Here is a 12,073-nt window from a genome sequence, read left to right on the forward strand (position 1 = left end):
AACTCAAAACTCCGGTTAATTCAAACAAAACTCGCAGTTTCATTTGGTCCGCTATGCACTCAACGCATTCTGAAACCGCGTAACTCAAACAAGACATTTGATTAATTCGGGCTTTCGGCAGTGTATAACGCAAAGTGAAATCGAAATGAAGAAAAAAAAAGCACGGCCAAAGCTTAATGAAAAATGAATTATTCATAGGAAAATTACCACATGAAAATATTACCACGTTTGATAGTCAAATATTAACCCTTTCAGTTTCACTGACATGCCAGTACGTTTCAGCGCGTGCCCGTCAAAAATGAAACTATACGTAGGATATAGGAAACGACGATAGGAATGTGAGGACCATAACAAAGGTACATTCGCCATTATCCGTGTCATTTTCCCCTTATGCGTAACCAAAAGTAATGGTTGCTTAGTGGCTTTGGCATTGCCCTGCTAGGATCCCGGCCGCGGCGGCCGCATTTCGATAGGGGCGAAATGCAAGAACGCCCATGTATCTGCATTGGGTGCATGTTAAGGAACCTCAGGCGGTCAAAATTAATCCGGAGTCTAAACTATGGCGTGCCTCATAATCAGATCGTGGTTTCAGCATGTAAAAACCCAAAAATCTATAATTTACCAAAAATAAGCCGTTCTGTTCGTTTTATTCGACAAAAACAAGCGACACTGGGGGTTGTGTTAATCCCCCTCCCCCCCCCCCCCCAAAAAAAAAAAAGAAACTTCACCGATGATTGCGATACTCCCTAATGCGAAATTTGAGCGCAGCCCTATATGTTTTCATTTCACGATATATTGGCTGGCGCGGAAAATCTCTCGTGCGGCAGGTTGCAGACGAAGCGAAGTGTGGCGCGACTGCCTCGCTAATCGGGAGATCGCGAGAGGCAGCGCGTGGTGACGCGTGGGCGCGATTCACAGCAGCAGCCGCAAACAGACCTCCGCTCATGCAGCGCTTTGTTTCCATATATGGTATCGTTGGCGTCATCGGTGAACAGACGACGCGCGCTACTCTGGCGCCATCTCGTAGCCATCGTCGCCGCAACGATGGCTACGAGATGGCGCCAGAGTAGGAAGAAAACCGTAGTTCCGCACAAGACGGGCTCTAGAGCCCGTCTTGTGCGGAACTACGGTTTTCTTCTCACGCTTTCGCCATGCCCTCCTCCTCCGCTTTCCGCCTCATGGTTCCGCTGCACCCTCCTCCTCAGCTTTCCTCCTCGCACTTTCTTCGCTATCGCCGTCTTTCATCCCCCGCTGCGCTCCACGTTCTCTTTCATCCTTCGCTGTGCTCGTTCGCTCGGTTACGTGGGACGCCGACGCTAGCCGCAGGAACGGGCGCCTAAGAGCTGCGCTCTCAAAACCGACGCTGAAACGGTCAAGAAAATTAGGAGCGTGAGTATGATGTACAATGTTTAGAGGCGCAAGGGCTAGGTATTGCCAAAGAGCGCCAAGAAAAATGAGGCGCTTCAAGTCGCTGACGCACGCCTCTTTTTTTTTTATTGATATGATATAAGGAGATGTTGACGCACAAATAAGGCGCCGGCTACTCCTTAGCTCTGGAATGGGTCTAACCTACAACGTACAGGGTTCAACGTACAAGAATACATGTCAAATAACCTTCTCATACAAGCAACTTTGCACAGCAACACGACAACGTAAAAAAGGAGAGAAAAAAACGTGGTACATGCATTGAAGTTCAATCACTCCACGGCACTGCAGAAGAAAGTCTCAAGAATACAAATAATAATGGCACCTTACAATACAGTCTCTAATCAGCGGGTGGTGCACACATCGTGTAAGTGCATTATCACATATAGTCAGAACAGAATAATAAACATAATCCACAAACACATATACATATACAGTGACATTGAAATAAAAGGAACGTTATAAGCGTTAATAACGGCCAACAATGCCGCTCTCTTCGAGAAATGTTAACGCTTTTAGAACGCTCTTTTGCATGGCCGTTGTTGACCAAGGGCCTAAAAGTTTCCTTAAACTGAAAGGTCTGCGGTCTAATGCCATTAAAGTTGATTTAAGTCGGCGTCTTGGTGTGTCGTGATGTGGGCAATCTAAAAGGAGGTGGTGACCTTCAGTCATATGCCTGTGGATATGTCAGACTACGTTGGTGCCAGATATTTAGATAGTGCATGCATGCGTACGTGCATACAGAGTTAACACTACAAGAAATATAGTACACGAGTTCGTGCCTACAGACAGCAGGAATTATCAAGCAAATCTCAATAAAGGGGTGGCCCACCCGCAAATATCACAGCCGCAGAATCACTTAAAGACAGGTCACGGTGGCTCAGAGGCTACAACGTTCTGCGGCTAAACACAGGGCCGCCTATTCGATTCCCGGCCGCCTTCCGGTGGGGCCAGAATAATGCAAGAAATGCTCGTGCATTTAAATTTACGTACACGCCAATGACGCACAGGTGGTCGAAATTAATCCGGAGCCGTCTTCTAAAAGCATCTCTGATAGCCCGTGTGTTGCTTCGGGATACGTTATAGATAACATAATGTTAAATGACTTCGAGCGCACTTGAAGTGGCACTAAAGAAAATGGATAAAGCAATAACGGCAGACCAGCCCACAAACGGGTATAATTATGGACGATGAGATAGATCCACGGGCATTTTGCGCAGCTTTTTCACGGAAGAAGCCTGCACGCATTTAGTTAACCATAATATACTGTTCGGTAAAAAACCATGCGGTCAAAAAAAAAAAAATAGCGGCAGATTGCAGAACCCAATACCAATGAAGTGCACTTTTATCGAGAGCGCAGGTTCAGGAAAGTTGCACACCAGAAAACAAAGAAAGAGACAGGTGGCACGACACCACCTTGAAGTTCTCGCAAAACTGTCATCAGTGGAGTCACAGATTTCAGCAACGCGACTGATAGAGGCTAGTTAACTGTTAACATTTACACAGGAAAATATACGAAGGTATGACTTGGTATCGTCTTGGCTTTTCCAGCACATAACAATTGTGCATTTTTCGAGACGTCTCGTCTAAATGACTTCACGATTTCTGGCGCGAAACACAGGGGGAGATTAAACATTGCTCGAGCGATAAAGAAGCAAGGATGAGCGGAGAGGACAGCATGTGTCCGTTTCCTCATTTTACTGCGATAGCAATTACATGGTAACTCCAGGCGAATTGTCGGCGTCGCCGTGATGCATCGTATGAATCTAAGTGCGATAAGATCGCGGCTGCGCGCACGTATGCTGTAAGTGCGAGGGAAAGCTTGCGACGATGAACCGAGAAGGATGGTGGCTATGCGGCGGCGTCTTCTTACGCACGCAAGATGGGATGGAGGGGAGGCAGTGGCGCACCGACGGGGGGGATTCGGGGGTTGTAACCCCCCCCTGAGGCCGACTTAACCCCCCCCCCCCCCTTTTGTTCAACCCCTTTTCTTTCCATACGCATTTGAGTACTGTAACTAAGATGTAAGAAGCGCAATCGTCTGCACACTCGCAAAAAGCACATTTTTTGACAATTTACCGTGAAGAAATCGAAATTAGTGCTGTTTAGATGGTATTGGCAAACTGTTAACCCCCCCCCCCCCCCTCGCAGAGATCCTGGGTGCGCTACTGAGGGGAGGGGGGGGGGGGGGGGAGCAGGTTAGCGCGCGGCTCATCCTAGAAGATTGGCGCTGAGCCGCGCTCCCTCTAGGGCTGCAGAAGATAGCGCCAACCTTCCTTTTCCAAACGATACACTTCGTAGTCCTAGAGGTAATCTGAGGTGGTTTCGAAGGCTAGGCTTCGAAACTCCATGGTAACTCCAGGCGAATTGTCGGCGTCGCCGTGATGCATCGTATGAATCTAAGTGCGATAAGATCGCGGCTGCGCGCACGTATGCTGTAAGTGCGAGGGAAAGCTTGCGACGATGAACCGAGAAGGATGGTGGCTATGCGGCGGCGTCTTCTTACGCACGCAAGATGGGATGGAGGGGAGGGGGGGGGGGGGGGGGCAGGTTAGCGCGCGGCTCATCCTAGAAGATTGGCGCTGAGCCGCGCTCCCTCTAGGGCTGCAGAAGATAGCGCCAACCTTCCTTTTCCAAACGATACACTTCGTAGTCCTAGAGGTAATCTGAGGTGGTTTCGAAGGCTAGGCTTGCTAGGCTCTAACCAGAGATAGCTGATGGCTTCGTGTGCGCTACGTTCTCGCGCGCCTAGTCGTCGCCTGGAAGCGAGAGGCAGCACGAAGGGGAATTCGCTCGCCGCTACTGGCGCTGTTCACACCACCAGCGTAAGCCAGCGTTCTGACAGCGAGTGTCCGAGGTCATCGAGATGCGTTCATGTTTGAAGTGCGCGCGGGACAACATGCTTGTTGATTTAGGTATATAGTAAGCGAATGTTTACACCAGTCTATGCAAATGATAGTACTAACCTTACTTCGTATAGCTGTCTTAAACATTGATATCGCAATCAATGCTTCGCCTTTCGGGCGAAGCTATATATATATATATTGTAACGCCTTGGTTGAGACGAAAGGAAGAAGAGGAGGACGACGGATCTTTTTGGGTGCGGAGCGCAGAACGAAACTGGTGTTGGACTGCTTTCCTGGGCTCTCATCCATCACTTGTAAATAAACACGCCTCATCCGTAACAATATTGTTATAGAAGAGTGTTTAACTGGCACTATAGCATTCACTCACAGGTGCAGGCATACGACCTTCATTTTGCAACCGCGAATATAGCATATATATAGGGTTTTTACCGTATTATTCTGCCAGCCTATAGTCATATGTGGCATCAGTCTGTAGCGTTTTCTTTATTATACGCTATATATATATATATATCACAATCGCGAACTAGCCCATTTTTTTTGTTTTTCGAAAGGATCGGTTATAGTCGCCTTTGGGGTCTGGGACGTTTCGCGTGCAATGACCCACGTGGAAAAGTACCCTAATCGGCGAGCACCTGCACAAAGGCGACGGAGCGAGCCACAATGCCCACGATATTTTCATACAGTAAATTACTTTTTGCGTGAAACAGGTTTTATTCACTGAATATCGGATGATTCCAGTTGGAGATAATTAAAACTAAAATGTCTGCCCTGTGGGTGTTTCAATTAATGCAGCCCGACTATAGTTTTTATCACATGGAACTGGAGAAAAGCAGGACTAAACTTTGGGCTTTTCCTCGAAGATAACTACGACTGATGTGGTTACACTCGGCGACAGACAGAAACGATGAAGTGCCCCCCCCCCCCCCCCCTTTGTTTCCTGCAGTATTGTTTAGGGGGTGCAATGTGTGTTTACATTTGTTGCTCGAGTAACGTTTGTTACTCACACATTTGTGCAATGTGTGTCTACAGTTTTGTTTCCTTGAGTAACGGCCACTGACGCTGCGCTGCCAGCACCATATATGCCATGAAAAAGCATTCACAGAGTACAGATGAACACTAATGTTCCTTTCTATTTGCTCTCAACCCCCCCCCCCCCCCCATCCCTACTTAGGTTGAAGACTATCGTGAAGACTTCGAGGAAGCCTGCCCATACATGAATTATTTGTGACATCGCATGCGACTCTACAATGTTCGACTTCATCTAACTCCGATGCACGCAACAAAGGCAGCGTGGAAGAAGCTGACCCCCCAAAGAAGAAAAATGTCCGCAATCCTGCATGGTCTGCGTGTTACACTGCACTTCCCACTTCCTCCGAGACACGCTTGGTATTTCAAATTTCGCCGGTGCTTTGGTGACCCCAGTGAATTCTAAATAGTAGTTACACTAAAGCAAAAATTCCAGCCTGGCGTCAGCTTGCATGTAAACGCTTAGAAAAACAAACTTCGAGATATATTCATTGCACATGGTGACATTTCCATGCCACATTTCTCTACAGTCAGTTGTCTAAGCATTTTGTATGAGCATGCATTAACCAACCTCTCGTAGGTGCACATGCACCTGCAATGTTCGAAGGCTCAAGACCGCAATCTAACCTGCGTTTCAGATGTGTATTTCACACCCGTGCACACTAGATGATTTTAAAATTATTTTATGCCATGTCCTTCCCATCTTTACAAATGTGGCTCGTCTCAACACTCCTCTTCGGCTCTGCTGAGTGACGCAGTCACTGTGCTCCAACAAAGCCATCGTAATCAGGTACTTCGAGGATCTCCTGGAAAGCAGCGGAGTGGAGAAGCGTTTCACAAGCAACCCCTCATCCAAGAAATTTCTAGAAGTGTCAGTCAATGGCATCCGAGATCTTCAGTGTGCTGGAGCAGAAAAATGCTTCGCAAGCAATGCCTAATACAAGGATCCTAGGTGCTCGGCACACAAGTCTTGAAGGGTGTCTGCCAAGCCCCAACCCCTAATTCAAAATATCCCAGGGGAGCGTTAGCATGTGGCATCCTAGATCTGCAGCGTAACAAAGATGCGTTTCCCAGCAACTCCTGGAAAGCATAGTGCACGACCTCTGGAATTTTCGGTGCATGTGCCAGCTGAACATCTTGGGCGTCATGGCTAGCGCAGTAACCTCAGTCGAGGGGCAGTGCTGCTTCCATTCTACGAGGACTAAGGAGGAGCGGGAAGTCGAGGCGCGTTTGTGAATACGGGTGTCTTTATTCGCAATTCAAATTGAGAGCTCCCAAAAGGCATGTGCAGCTCTGAAATTGTCTGATGCGAAGGCTACGGCAGCATATACGGGATTCACACAATGTCACAGATGTGAAAAATTGTGGAATGAGCTCCCTGTAAATGAACCATACTATACTCGGCTTTATAGATGCTAAATATTTGTGTCGACCTTTGCTGCAACTTACTTAGGGGCACCTCCTCTTCAAACCGAAGTCTATAATATACAAGGACGGAACAGTTTGTTTTAATACAGTCGACAAATGCGTCGCATGCATGTGTTCTCGTATGCAAAGCAAGATAAAGCGGCAATAGTGGCGTGAAGTAAAATGAGGGCATTAACTTAAGTATAATTTCAGACAGGCATGCAATATGAAAGTCATAAAGAGCACAGCAAAGAAATGCAGTATTATGCCACTCCTAGCTCAGTATGTTCTCTATTCTCAAGCAGTATCTGTCAGCTATTTTTGCTACAAATCATCACAATAGTGATATAGCTAGCCAAATCATCTGGCTTTGTTATTGTTTTTGCTGAATTCTTGTCCCTCTGTTACGGGCAGCATGAGCCGAGTCCAAGAGTTTACGGCACGACCTAAATGTAATGGTACACTCCCTGGTTCTGAAATATTACCACAGGCACTCTAAGAGGCCATTCATAAGACTTCAAGACAGAGCTATCTGCAAATAATCAACAATAAGGTCACATGCGGACGCCTCCTGGATCGTAACCAAAAAAGAGCTAAGGGGTTGGAACATGCCCTGAAATAATTTTTAATTTTTGTGGCTTCAGGGACACTCGAGTAAGGCTTTAATATTATGGTTACCAATAATTAGGACACATTATATTCATTGTCATCATTGTCCCTAATCTACGCTTTAAATCCCTTCAAGGGACCCTGAAACACTTTTTGAAGATAGCTAAAAAAACATTGCCGATCTGTTATAAAGGCTGCTATGAACCTGTGAGCCAAATATTATTGCACTGCATGTAGCAGGGAATTTACAATCTCATGCCTAAAACAGCGAAAAATCGCTTGGTCTCACTTCCCCGTCGCTTATCATGCAACATCATCGAAAGCAGCTGGCAGACCAACACTATTGGTTGATTTTGCAATTGCGAGAACATTCTCAGTAACACATAATTGATAATTCTGAGTTAAATACATGAAACATGTATATATCTGCGATCTCAAAACGACAGAAAAATCATTTCCTTTTCGCACTGCCGGCAGCGTCTGCTGTATGTGGCCTCCGAGATGTAAGCCGCGTGATGCATAGCACACGGCTTACATCTTACTGTCTACTGCAGCTACCAAGGAGTGCCATGATGAGCCCTTGCATCGTATTTTGCTGTAGGGTGCCTGAATGCTCTCCTCCTGGTCCCCACTCCGTTCACGGAGCGGGGCAGCGGCAGAGAACCCTCTTGGCTTCTTTCCTTGTGTAGCTTCCAGCGTGCAAGTGGAGACAAAAAGAGAGAGAAAGCCACTTATTGGTGCAATAACTCCACTATTACTTAAAGGATTCAAAAATTTTTTGTGGCATGCGATTGGTGAGATGACGTCAAGTGAGGCCATTCTATGATTAGTTAGGAAAGTGCTTCAGAGCCCCAGTGAGCATCCACAGCCATAATGAGCATCAAGCCTACAAAAAAGAAATTATGTCCACCGCTCCCAGCATGCCTTTAACTGTAGCCCCCAAAGACAGATGACCCCGACTTATAGGCTGCTCATTTGCTGTACATGTTAAAGGGACACTAAAGCAAAACAATAAATCAACTTAGACTGACAAAGTATTCTTCAAAATTTCTGCTGTCATTAATTACACTGCAATAGGTCAACTAACAGAAGAGAAAATGAAGCTCAAAGGTAAATTTTTTAATTTTGCGCGGAGACCCCGACGTCAGCACTTCAGTGTGACGTCACGACTTCTACAGTTATTTTTCGTATCTGGGCCACGTTGGCCTAAGTAAAAGTTCGCGAAACTTGCCATATTCAGTCTTGGGCTCCTTTAGAACACAATGTAGTCAATCTTTACCGCCAACGAATCAACTAACACCTAGAAGACGCTGTCAAATTCCGTGACGTCACGGATGAGCTGGTGCGGGAACTTAATGGTGGCGTCGCCACTCGCCTTCTGTGTTTTTCATTTCTTTCTGGCTTATCAAGCGGCTTCTCGCGGTAAGAGTGGTGTTTTCGGTATTCTGGAAGGGTAATCTACTGATACAGAAGAAATCATTTTTCTCTTTAGTGTCCCTTTAAAGCCACTCAATTCAAATGCAGCTTCTGATTACTTAATAGGCATATTAGTATATACGGGTAAATATATAATTTGGCTTCTGTCGCTAAAAGCAAATTAAACATACAAGAAATTAAAAACTTTACAAAGCCATTATCAAAATGTAGCTCACAATTTAAACGTATTTTCACAGACCATTAAAGACCTACAGGCAAATTAATTCTGAAAAGCTGATTTCCATCTTTACCATAACTTCCATCACTCGTATCAGCACGAACCCAATTTATTTGGGATTTCACTGTTGAAACAAGCTATGTGTATGCATAACAGAATCAGTTTTGTCTTGGCTCATTTTATTTTCAATTTCATAGATAAAAGCCACAAGAAACATAAAAACATTAAAATCAACATGAGTTGGCTACAATATATCTCAAGGTAAATACCGACTATTTTTCCTGCAATGCCAACATTTCACTCTCCCAGAAATAAAGTGCATCATAATGGATCGCAAAGAAATGCCTATGCTAGCATGTGCAATGCAAGTACTTACTAATCATAATGATCAAAGAACCTGTACTTTACTCTTCAACCTTACTGCCTTTGCCTTTTGGAAAGCAGCTGGCGACTTGGCTTTAGTGTTGCTTGTAAAGCTTGCATGCACTTGTTGAAATATGCTTGAAAACATCATTGTGATGTTAGCAAGTGAAATCAAAGGGGAATGCACTAGCTAAATGGGTGGGCGGGCAGTTGTTGATGACTGAATGGTTGGTTTTGTAGCCTTTGTAGGAACGCAGGCATTTGCTCTGCCTTCGCACTAGTTTCATTTTTTTTTCTTGGACACCTCACATTCACATTCCCATTGGCCCAGTGTTCGAAAAGAACCTCAACACCCAAGGTGACGTGTTACAGGGAGTACGAACATTTGAATATGTGTGTGGCTACAATGAAGATGATATATGTGCTAAGTATGATAAAAAGAATGTCTTCATTCTTTAATAAAAGTATTATTATCAACATTCATAGCAGTCGAATTTCTTCACAACACATCCACGAACAAAAGTGCTTGTACTGTCTATTGAAGTCTGAGAATGCACCTACAATGGCATTGAGTAGACGCTGCGTCTTCTATAGGCAACATTGGCAGCATGGGTATGAAAAATGAAAAAAAAAAAAAGAATGAAAGAAAGGACCAGTGTCTACATTACACAGTCACCATCACCTTTGTTGTGTTACAGCTACGGACACAATGAAGCCCAAAGAAATTTCAAATAAAAGCTTGCACATGCTTCTCAGCAGAATCAATCTCCTGCCTGTCACATTGAAGATCAGTGCAAATTTATTACCCTTCTACATTACAATCAGATCACATTGACCACTGCACCCTTCACAATGCCCATGCATCAGCTTCTCTGTAAAAAAAAATTTCCTAGGTCATAATAAAAAAAAAGTATATATATATAGAAAAGCCAGTTTCGCCAAAAAGACCAAGCACTGATAGTGATTGTAACATAATAGACAACTACATGAAGTAAGGTTCCTATTTTAATCAGCCATATAAACTGCAGTAGACATTTGCTTCGTAATTAACAAGTATGGCATCACGTGTGTATAGGCAAGCATGGAGACCTCCCACTCTATGACCCCAACACCTAACATTCGCTGGCATAATGAAAAGCGCCAGCCTGAGGGACCATACGCTTCGGCCTGTCTCTGTGAAGTGACCAACCATCTTGGTAAACCCAACCTCTGCATACACCGTAGATTACCTTCCAGATACGGCACATGACCTGCGTATGCACTCAGCCATGTGGACAGCTGTGCACAGCCACGGCCAACGTAGGAGAGATGTGTACTAACCTGCTACCCCCCCACCCGGTTGATCACGTGACCTTCGACATTGGACATGCAGGAGGATAGTGTGCATTAAGCCGCCATTTTTCTTGGCAAATATTGTTTTCTCGGCTCATCCACGCTCCCTTGCCCTCACAGCCACAGTAAATGGCGCATGTTACTGCACTTAATTCTTTATACCGAACCTCATGCGAACGGCGAAACTTTGCTGGAGTGTCCAGGTAATTGCTATCGCAAAAAAAAAAGAAAAAAAAAATGGAGACAAAGGTCATGTGCAGCACTGGCTTATTATTATTAGTATGAAGGCTGGTCAGGGTGTCTACTGTGTTAGCATCTCCCAATTTCCCAATTTTCCCAAGTTTTCCTTAACCACTTTTATAAAATTACTTGGCAGTCCACCTTGGAAGTTCAGGTGCAAGGAAAAATTTGTGGTTTATAGCTTGCCAAGCTAGCATTCCTGCCCTTAATTTCCTATGAGTACTACCAGATAGCAGTAAGTCAGCTAGAGCGCACCATAAGATTTCACTCCCGTCATGTGTTTAACGATATTGCAAGCATCCAGCAGAGCTCACAATCACAAAACCAGCAAACGATACCGTTACAGTAAAAGCTCGATGATACGAATTTTCCTGTGGTCCCGGCCGAGCCCCATTACTTTGCAACGTGCTAGAGAACGGTTGTTACGAATCAATTTTCAGCCTGCGTCGGTTGATACGAATAAACGCCGCCCCACCGACGGCCGCGAAAGAGAACAGCGCGCAGTCACGCGCTTTCTCTCCTTCTCTTTTGGTGCGGAGGCGCGGCGCCGGACAGCGCGGACTCCGCGAGTGGGCGCGAAGAGTTTGAAGCGGTGGCGCTTTTGTACTTTTCCTCCATTTCTGCGAGCCGTCAGATGGAGTGGCTGCTGCGCTTCGGGCCGCGTTCTTCGTGTTTGCGCCATTTTGCCTAGTCGCAGCGAGCTATGTCTCGCAAGCGGAAAGCACTCTCCTTTAAAGAGAAATTACACATTCTTCGAAAGGTCGATGAGGATCCCAAGAGGAAGCGGACGGAGTTGGCTAAGGAGCTAGGCCTCGCAACGTCAACACTGAGCACAATTGTTGCACAGCGAGACTATCATGAAAAACGTGCTTTCGTTCAACGTCAACGCGAAGCAAGCGAATTCGAACACGCTTATTTCGAACATACCGCGCACCGACAATGCATCTGGAACACAACGATAAGTGTGCAAAAGGCAATGTTGAAGGTAAAAGGCAAAATGCCGAGCATAAGTGTCCAAATATTTACACTTCTTATAACAAAGCTGGTTAAGTAGCTGATTGATGGTCCAGGTGCTGAAGCAACGCATGGAATCAAGTGTACAATGAACCCAATTCTTTCCACAGCACAACAGCAAGGCTTTATTTTATAG

At 45.5% G+C, this 12,073-nt stretch overlaps 1 protein-coding gene across 1 annotated transcript in view; it reads left to right on the forward strand.

Moving 5' to 3' along the window:
• LOC119456868 (obscurin) overlaps positions 1 to 8,849 on the forward strand; it is a 268,352-nt gene extending 259,503 nt beyond the window's left edge. Inside the window, exon 5 of the mRNA XM_049669463.1 lies at positions 5,464 to 8,849. The gene's annotated coding sequence lies outside the window, so the exon portion shown is untranslated. The remainder of the gene's footprint in view (positions 1 to 5,463) is intronic.
• The last annotated feature ends 3,224 nt before the right edge of the window (positions 8,850 to 12,073 follow it).

The sequence above is a fragment of the Dermacentor silvarum genome, chromosome 6, assembly GCF_013339745.2.
Source record: "Dermacentor silvarum isolate Dsil-2018 chromosome 6, BIME_Dsil_1.4, whole genome shotgun sequence".
Classification (NCBI taxonomy): domain Eukaryota; kingdom Metazoa; phylum Arthropoda; class Arachnida; order Ixodida; family Ixodidae; genus Dermacentor; species Dermacentor silvarum.